Raw genomic sequence first — 8,993 nt, 5'->3', positions numbered from 1 at the left:
TCTCTTCCTAAGTTTCAAATAATGGCATCGAGGCAACAGGATAGAACTGTAAAGTGATTCTCAAAGAACATGCCAAACTAATCCAGAAGGATTTCTACTTAGCAACGCTTTATTAGTATTGGTAATATACAGTTAACAGTATGTACTTAAAGTAACAAGGCATACTATTGAAATGAATTTTTCAAGGGATGAGATTCTTAGATTTTTAACAAATGGCAAGATACCATCACTGTGCTTACCACTCTGGGACATTCAAAATAAGTGTAATACTCAGCACATCCATGAAAACCACTTTTATAGGAGACAACTATAAACCCATAAAGTAGTTCAATAATAACACAAAGTGGCATATGGTAGATGCCAATTGAGCAACAGAGGCAGTACTCATAATGATAGTAGCTACCACTTATTGAATGACTATTATGTAGCAGATGTTTTATATAAATTGCCTCGTTCAATCACTACAATCTGTGTAAGGTTATAATTAATATTCCTATTTTACAGATAAGGAAAAGGAAGCTCAAGGAGTTACGTGATTTTTCCCAAGGACTTACCGATACTAAATGCCAAACTGGGATTGCAAGCCCAGGTCTGTGCGACTCCAAATGAAATTCTATTTCTAGAAGGCCTTATTGCCTCTCCTACATCATACTGCCTCCTCCATATTCTTGGAGGTCAGTGAAGGAAAATACGCAGCAACAGAGAAAGCTTTGAGGGGAGATTTTACATGAGCTGTTTTCATAAAGACTGCTGGGATTTAGGTAAACAGAGAAGGGGCAGGAAGAGAAATTGAGCCAGGAAAAGAATGGTCAGGAAGCAAGGGGCTGTTCAAGTTTAATATGAATAGCTTGTTTGGGGAAAAAGTGTTGGGGTTCATTTTGAAGGACCTTAAAAATCAATCTTAAGGATATTGGTCTAAGGACAATGTGGTCTCAGAAGTTTTTAGGTGAGGGAGAGAAATGACTGGGGAGTTTACATAAAATGAATAAAACTCCAATGTGATGGTTTATAGGGTGAGAAAGGAAGGAATTTGTGAAGTACTCTAATAAACCACATTGAAGCTTTGAGGGAATAGTAAGACAATCAAATTTTCAGAGCAGAGGGTTTCTTTATGGAAACTGGAAATATAAAGCAGTAATGTCTTGATAGTTCCAAGTTGTAGAGATCTAAGGGATTTGGAATTTGCTCTAGGCAGTGGGAAGCTGTTATGAAAGTCAGTTTAGGAGAAAGAGGAAACGGAGAGACATCCTAGAAAACAATGAAATTTTAAATTGAGGTGTTGGCCATGGAAATGGGAAGGAAAAGTATAAATAATAGGAACTAAGAATCTTTAGGAGATCAGGAGGCAAAGGGTGACTGATTGGAACTTTGGTTTTCAGAGAGAGGTCAGAATGGCCAGGAGATGGTAATGCCTGGAAGATTGTGAGTTGCTTATCTATTTACTTGGACTTGAAATCTAGACTTGGAAATGTAGTGTGAAGGAAACTCAATACCAAGTAGAATGTATTTTTCTTTCAAAACATCCAGAGCAATAATAATAGTTTGTACAATTTCTTAATTTTTATTTATATGTCTTATTTGTTGTCTTATTCAAATGACTCTCACATAAATCACCCCACTGAAATCTTACTTCTCCATAGAGTCAGGGTGGAACTTGTCACCCACATTGTATTTGTGAGGAAAGTGAGACAGAGAGAGGTTCAGGCACTCTCTTGAGCTTACTCGGTATGTGAGTGTCCGAGCCCAGCGTGTTGTGTCTCCAAGTCCGAGATCAGCTTCCTACAGCATAGACAGCACGTGTCAGGCAGGAGGAGGCTGGGCCGGATGGGATGAGCACACGCATCTCTGTAGTGATGTGTCATTTCTTCAATTAATCCATAAAACAGAAGACAATTCAATAAAAGTACGTAATGGCTTTGCACTTTAATTGTCATTAGGTTTAAATTATAGAGGTACTTCTCGTCAGTTCCAGAAAAAGTAAAAGGGCAAGAGAAGTGGAACTTGAATTAAGGTGTGAGGGTGTTTTTTTTCTCTTTTCTTGTTGAAGTGCAAATGACATGTATCTAAATGTGGATACATTCCTGCTTTGCGTGAATCACTGACCCTTTCATTACTGAGCTTCAAAGCTATTTATCTGCCTGTTCAAAAAAGTCCACTCCAAATGAAGGCTGTTGGGGTCAGCAACTCTCAGATCCTCGTCAGGACCTATCTATGGCACCCAGGCATGGAGGTCACTGTCACTCAACACTTGAATTGTATTTAAGCTTTCTCTGACTACAACTGGGCAGGGAGATGATGAACCTTAAGGTTGCATAAGCCTCTGCTTACATCCCACACTGTTTTCAGAAAGGAAACAAATACATAAATGAAACGATGGAATTCTGGAGACAGGGATACACCATCTGTAAATTGCATCCACCTGAGCACATCATTGGATCATTCTGTGCTTCAGGTTCTTACCTCAATGGACAAGAAAAGGCAATAATTTCTCAATCTATTTACTGATTTATTTCATGCATTGAAGATCTTACTGTATGCCAAAGATTGAATTTGGTGCTGAAGGACAGCATGGAATAACACAAATTCTAACCTAAATGAATCTTAGAGATTATCAAGAGAGACTATTATTATCCAGAAAATTATAAAAATAATTCTCTTCAATAAAAGTAAGACCTCAATGCTTTAGTGAGCTTTTCTAGAGTGAAGAGTCTCTAAAAATAAGACATGATGGGGGCGCCTGGGTGGCTTAGTCGGTTGAGCATCCAACTTCGACCCAGGTCATGATCTCACAGCTCATGAGTTTGAGCCCTGCGTCGGGCTCTGTGCTGACAGCTCAGAGCCTGTAGCCTGCTTCAGATTCTGTGTCTCCCTCTCTCTCTGCCCTCCCCAACTCATGCTCTGTCTCTCTCTGTCTCTTAAAAATGAATAAATGTGGGGCACCTGGGTGGCTCAGTCGGTTAAGCGGCCGACTTCGGCTCAGGTCATGTTCTCACGGTCCGTGAGTTCGAGCCCCGCATCGGGCTCTGTGCTGACAGCTCAGAGCCCGGAGCCTGTTTCAGATTCTGTGTCTCCCTCTCTCTCTGACCCTCCCCCGTTCATGCTCTGTCTCTTTCTGTCTCAAAAATAAATAAACGTTAAAAAAAAATTAAAAAAAAAATGAATAAATGTTAAAAAAAATTAAAAAAAAACATGATTAAAACAAGCAATTTTAAGGTCAGGGGAAGAAGGATACATTTTATTTATTTTTATTATTTTTAAGTTTTTATTTATTTATTTTGAGAGAGAGAGTGCAAACCAGTGGTAGAGGGGCAGAGAGAGAAAGAGAATCCCAAATAGGCTCCATGCTGTCAGTATAAGCCCAATGCAGGGCTTGAACTCAGGAACCGTGAGATCATGACCTGAGCCAAAGTCAAGAGTCAGATGCTTAATCAACTGAGCCACACAGATGCCCTAAATGCTACATGTTATTGAGCACCTGCTATCTATTAGGTACTTTACTATGATCTTTATATGCATATTCTAATTTAATTGTTCCCTCAAACCACACATTATTTGCTATTATATATATTTTCCCATAAAACAGTAAAATCTCAGGAAAATTAATTAATTTGCCCAAATTCATCATATTTTGATACTAAAGAACCCAAATTCTGGAGTTAGACTATATGGGTTCAAATTCTAGCTCTGTCTCTTACTCTGTGAATTTGGAAAGTTACTTACCTTTCTTATATCTTAGTTTTCTCACCCATAAATTGAGAATAATAATATTATCTATATAAAATGGTTGTTGTGAGAATTAGATGAGTTCAGTGTACCTGACAAATATAACGTGTTCTATAAATATTAACTAATATAATATTTTCAATATTAGCTGCTTTGACAGTCAATTTCAGGCATTACCTTGGCAAGGCCATGGTGCCCATTTGCTTCACCAAACATAAATAAGACTAGAGGGGTGCCTGTTGGCTCAGTTAAATATCTGACTGTGTCCCAGGTCATGATCTCATGGTTTGTGAGTTCAAGCCCCACATTGGACTCTGTGCTGACAGCTCAGAGCCTGGAGCCTGCTTCAGATTCTGTGTCTCCCTCTCTCTTTGCCCCTCCCCTGCTCTCTCTCTCGCTCTCTCAAAAATAAATAAACATTGAAAAAATACATCAGACTAGATGTTGCCGCCTTGGTATTTTTAAGATGTAATTAACATCTAAGTCAGTAGACTTTCAGGAATGCAGATTACTTTCCATAATGTGGGTGGGTATCATCCAATCAGTTGAAGGCCTTAATAAGAAATATTGAGTTTTCATGAAGGCAAAGAAATTCAGGCTCAAGACGAACATACAAACCCATTTGAGTTACTAGCCTGCCTGGCTTACTCCATGGATTTTGGACTTACCAGTCCCTATAATAGAGACTATCTTCTTGGTTTGGTTTCTCTGGAGACCCTGATGAATACAGCCATACAGCCTGAATGTGAATCCCACTCTGATTGCCAAAGCTGGTTTTAAAGTTTCAATGGACTTTCCTATAGTTATACTTGAAGCTGTTCAATTTGTGCTGCTCTCCCTAACCAATCTGGTTTTCAAAAAACAAACAAAAGATTTTGATGAATTTTTCCTGAAAAAGGCAGTGGCAGTCATGTCGAAAGAGACCTAACTACAGGTCTTTTCTCTTCATAGTCCAGAACGTTCCTTCCCCAAGGGCTTTGTCACGGTGAATGGGGGCACATGTGACAAGTCATATTTCTTTCATAATAGAGAGAAAACTTTAAAATGAGATTCTAGACTTTCATTAGTTTTTGTGCTGCCCTAATTTCTTTTTCTCCTTTGCTTTCACACCAGCTGCAGACTTTAATTAAACTGTGGCAAGTCTCCTAAACTTGGCATGCTTTTCCAGAGAAAACAAGGGCACCTCCTCCCAGGGCAGATCTTTCCCTGAGCCTTCCAGCTTGCATTTATTTTCTCAACTGTCTGGATTCGTGGCTAGAAACCTTATGCGACCTCACATCTCATTTCTTCCTCCCTTTGCTCTCTTCCATTTAGTGGATTTTGCTAGAAGTTCCTGAGCTGTGTATTACTGCCATGACTGACTCAAAGTAGTATTTCATTGCTGTAATTATGGTAAATTACTACACCGGTTTATCATTTTGGTTCTTTATTTTAAAGCACCATTCACAGCCACAGGATAAAACCATCATATCTTGTATTTATGGATTAAATTAATGCATCCCTTTATTATGGACAATGATAAAATGAAAGATGAAAAGGAAGCATAATCTTATTAGGCTGTAGACAATGACAAATATGTGAGAGACCATCTCAGAGTGCTCCTGGAACCCAGTGGCTGAGTACGTGGGGCTCTCTTTTCCACACCTGTTTTGTGATCATCAAACTGTGTAGCATAGGAAGCTGAAACTGACAGGAAGCTCAGCACTGCTTATGTGGTAAGGTTATTTAAATAAACCAGTATATTTTTTACTTTAAAAGGCCATTTTCTTTTTTAGAGAGAGAGAACAAGCAGGGGAAAGGGGCAGAGGGAGAGAGAGACAGTCCCAAGTAGGCTCCGTGCTCAGTGTGGAGCCTGACACAGGGCTTGATCTCATGACCCTGGGATCATGACCTGAGCCAAAATTAAGAATTGGGTACTCAATACACTGAGCCACCCAGGCGCCCCTAAGAGACCATACTTTTCTGCAAAGCTTATTTTGTAATCTGCCTCACTGGACAAACTCCTCTCTTCCACCTTTAAATAATAGCAGACAGTTTATAGGAAAATTCTACAAAACAATGATGTAAAGATACTATCAACTGAATAAATGAGGAGGTTCAGTACCTGCACAAATGGCAGGGGGAAGGAAGGAAGCTAGAAGCAAAGACTGGGAAGAAAGACATGTATGTGCCCTGTGCTCAAGAGTGGTAATCCAGGGAACTGGGGCACAGGACACTACAAAATGAGAAGAAAAGGTTTCCACACCCAAACAGGTGAGATCAGAAGGTCCAGGAGAGCAAGAAGTGAAAGAAACCTGAAACCAGTCTTGTTCTAACACCTAACCAGGATTTGCCTACATTAAAGGGCATCTTTTACCAGACAATAATCTCAAGTGATCGGGCATCAGCCTATACATCTCGGTTAGACACTGGATACAAGTAATTTAATTAATAGTCCCCAAGATTCTACCATGCGTCTGGCTCTCAACTAGGCACCAGAATGGAGATATGAACAAGAGAGATACAAAGATTGTATACATGATGCTAACAGTTTAATTAGAAAGAGGCACATCAATAATCTTTAAAGAGCTGATTATATTTAGAATTGTTAGAAGTGCTATTTACCAAAAAAAGCACACGTGAGCGCACGCGCACACACACACACATACACACACACACACACACACACACACACACACACACACACACAGGATATACTCACCTGACAGGGGAGATGCCATGATCACAAAGGTGGTTTTCCCAGGGCAAGTCTTATACACTGCACTCCCAATGTGCTGAGCCCTGTGATTTCCCCAAATGTGGGAAACTCGACTGTATAATTTGGAGGTGGGGTGGAGGTGGGAATGAGTTCCTGCTTTCTCATGTTTTGTTCTGGCCAGAGAAAGAGAGCTTCATTTCCTGCTTTGGTGTGGGTTTTCTTTTTAAGCGTGAGCCCTTTTTGGCTCATTTTTGAAGGAAACAAATTTGTTTCAGAAGATGAAAAACAAAAACAAAATCAAACACAAGATTTTATAAAAACACATCACATGGGATGCCTAAGTGGCTCAGTTGGTTCAGTGTCTGATTCTTGATTTTGGCTCAGGCCATAATCACAGGTTCAAGCCCTGCATGGGGCTCCACAGCACAAAGCCTGCTTGGGATTCTCTCTCTTCCTCTCTCTCTGCCCCTTCCCTGTTCATGGGTGCTTTCTCCCTCCCCCATCTCAAAATAAATAAATAAAACTTCAAAAAAAATGAAGAAAGCACATCATAGATGGGGGTTGTTTTGGCTGGTCAAAAATCTCAAAGAAAACCCTCCTAAGTGAATTTTCAAACTTACAAATGAGTAAGGCTTTGCACAGTCTGTTCCCTCTGCCTGGAACTCCTCTTTTCCCTGAAGACGGCCAAGGACCTAAGGTGAGAGCAAGCCTGATAAAAGAGAATGGCAGTGAGCCTGAGGATAGTGACGGAAGAGGAAAGGGGACACAGGTAAGGGGTCAGGCGGCCCTTAGAAGAGTGTGACAAGGATTCACCGACCACATGAAGTTTGGACTTGATTTTCAGAACAGAGAAGCAACTTAAACATTTTAAGGTGAATCACATGCTTGAATTTGCAATGTAAAAAGATGCCCTCTTTGGAGAATGGTGCCTGTAAAAGAGCAGGTTTGGGACAATTTGAAGATCATCTCAGCAACTACTTTGCATCAAGAGCCTGTTATATGACAGGCAGTGCACTCTGTGTATATTAACTCTCTTAACCTTTGTCTCCATTCTGTGTGGAGAGATTCAGGGCTGGGTTCATGGGCATGCTGCAAAGGGCCCCCCACTTAGCTCAGTCAGAAAAGTGCCTGACACCCAGAAGGGCTCTGTACTGAGGGTTTAAGGCTCTGTGGTGTCTGACTTGAAATTCCTAGTAATTTGTTCATGGATTATCTAATTTAAAATTTAATGTTATTCATTTTTGAGAGAGAGAGAGAGCATGAGTTGGAGAGGAGCAGAGAGAGAGGGAGACACAGAATCCAAAGCAGGCTCCAGGCTCTGAGCTGTCAGCACAGAGCCCGACATGGGGCTCGAACCCACGAACTATGAGATCATGACCTGAGCTGAAATCAGATGCTTAAACGACTGAGCCACCCAGGCACCCCAAGTCATGGACTGTATTTTGTAAGAGGAGTTCAGTGGGAAAATGGAGCATGCACAGGGGCTAAGAGCCTCAGCTCACACAAGGTCCTGCTACCCCCAGGCTGTCTGCCTCGCTGGGTTGGGTTGTCAGCACCTTCTCCCAGCACCCTGGGCCCCACCAGACCTACCCCACTCTTTCCCAGCCCCATGACCACTGACACTCTCCCACCAGGCAGTGACCAAGAAGTACAGGCCTGGAAAGACTTGCACCCCCCATCATCCTTTGTCCTAAGCAGAGGCCATCCCTCCTCTGGAGTGTCAGATGGAGCTCAGGCACTTGGTGGCCACTGTCCCTGCTCACTGCCTGGGGCTGGCAGCACCGCAGGGTGTTTGGCAGGCAACCTGTCAAAGACAATCTTCTCACCTACCCCAATCCAAGTACCCAGACATAACTGAGATTTAGAACTCCCTCTATGTCTGTTTATGAAATTCTGACATATAGACAGATAAATAGATAGATAATAGATAATAGATAATAGATAGATAGATGAGTTCTAAATCTCAACTATGTCTCATAAGAAAATTATGGGAGCCAATTCACATGTGAACGACCTTGGGGATCTTTCAAATGGGGATGATCGTATTAATAATGAGCATATTGAACACTTTATATGACTGACCTAAATCTAAGCTCATTGCATGCATTATTTCTATTTACTTTTATAACTAACCTTAAAATCTGTTACCTCCATTTGGCAGATAAAGGACCAAGTCCTAGATAGTTAAGTAACTTGCCTGAGAAAACACAGCTTCATTTGCAGAAATAAGATTTAACACCAATCTAGCTAAATTCCAGGCCACATCTCATAACCAGCTTGGGTACCAGTTCTAATCGGTCCAGCCTGCCCTTTTAACCAGTCAGGAAGACCAGAGGCAGAGAGCCTAGAAATTTTCCTACAGGTCTTACAGGGTAATAATTGGACAATCAATACTAGAACCCTGTCTGCTTCTTAATGCAAAACCTTTTGCTTTATAAATGATAACATCCCCAAGCCCTGCAGAGCCATTAACCTCAGCTTTACCTGAGAGCATTTCTGCTAACAGGCATTAAGGACCTACTTTGTCTGTGTCCACAGATAGCAAAGGAGTGAGATGGAGCCCCTCTTCACT

At 41.1% G+C, this 8,993-nt stretch overlaps 1 non-coding gene across 1 annotated transcript; it reads left to right on the top strand.

Annotated features, from left to right (window-relative positions):
- The first annotated feature begins 6,416 nt into the window (after window positions 1–6,416).
- LOC112854910 (U1 spliceosomal RNA) lies at window positions 6,417–6,583 on the top strand. Its single transcript, XR_003222990.1, has one exon. It is a non-coding gene; the product is annotated as a U1 spliceosomal RNA (small nuclear RNA).
- Window positions 6,584–8,993: the final 2,410 nt, after the last annotated feature.

Source organism: Puma concolor, chromosome D2, assembly GCF_028749965.1.
Source record: "Puma concolor isolate L17-30 chromosome D2, mPumCon1.1.hap2, whole genome shotgun sequence".
Lineage (NCBI taxonomy): Eukaryota > Metazoa > Chordata > Mammalia > Carnivora > Felidae > Puma > Puma concolor.
Note: the sequence above shows the minus strand (reverse complement) of the source record. Positions and strands in the feature narration are given on the sequence as shown.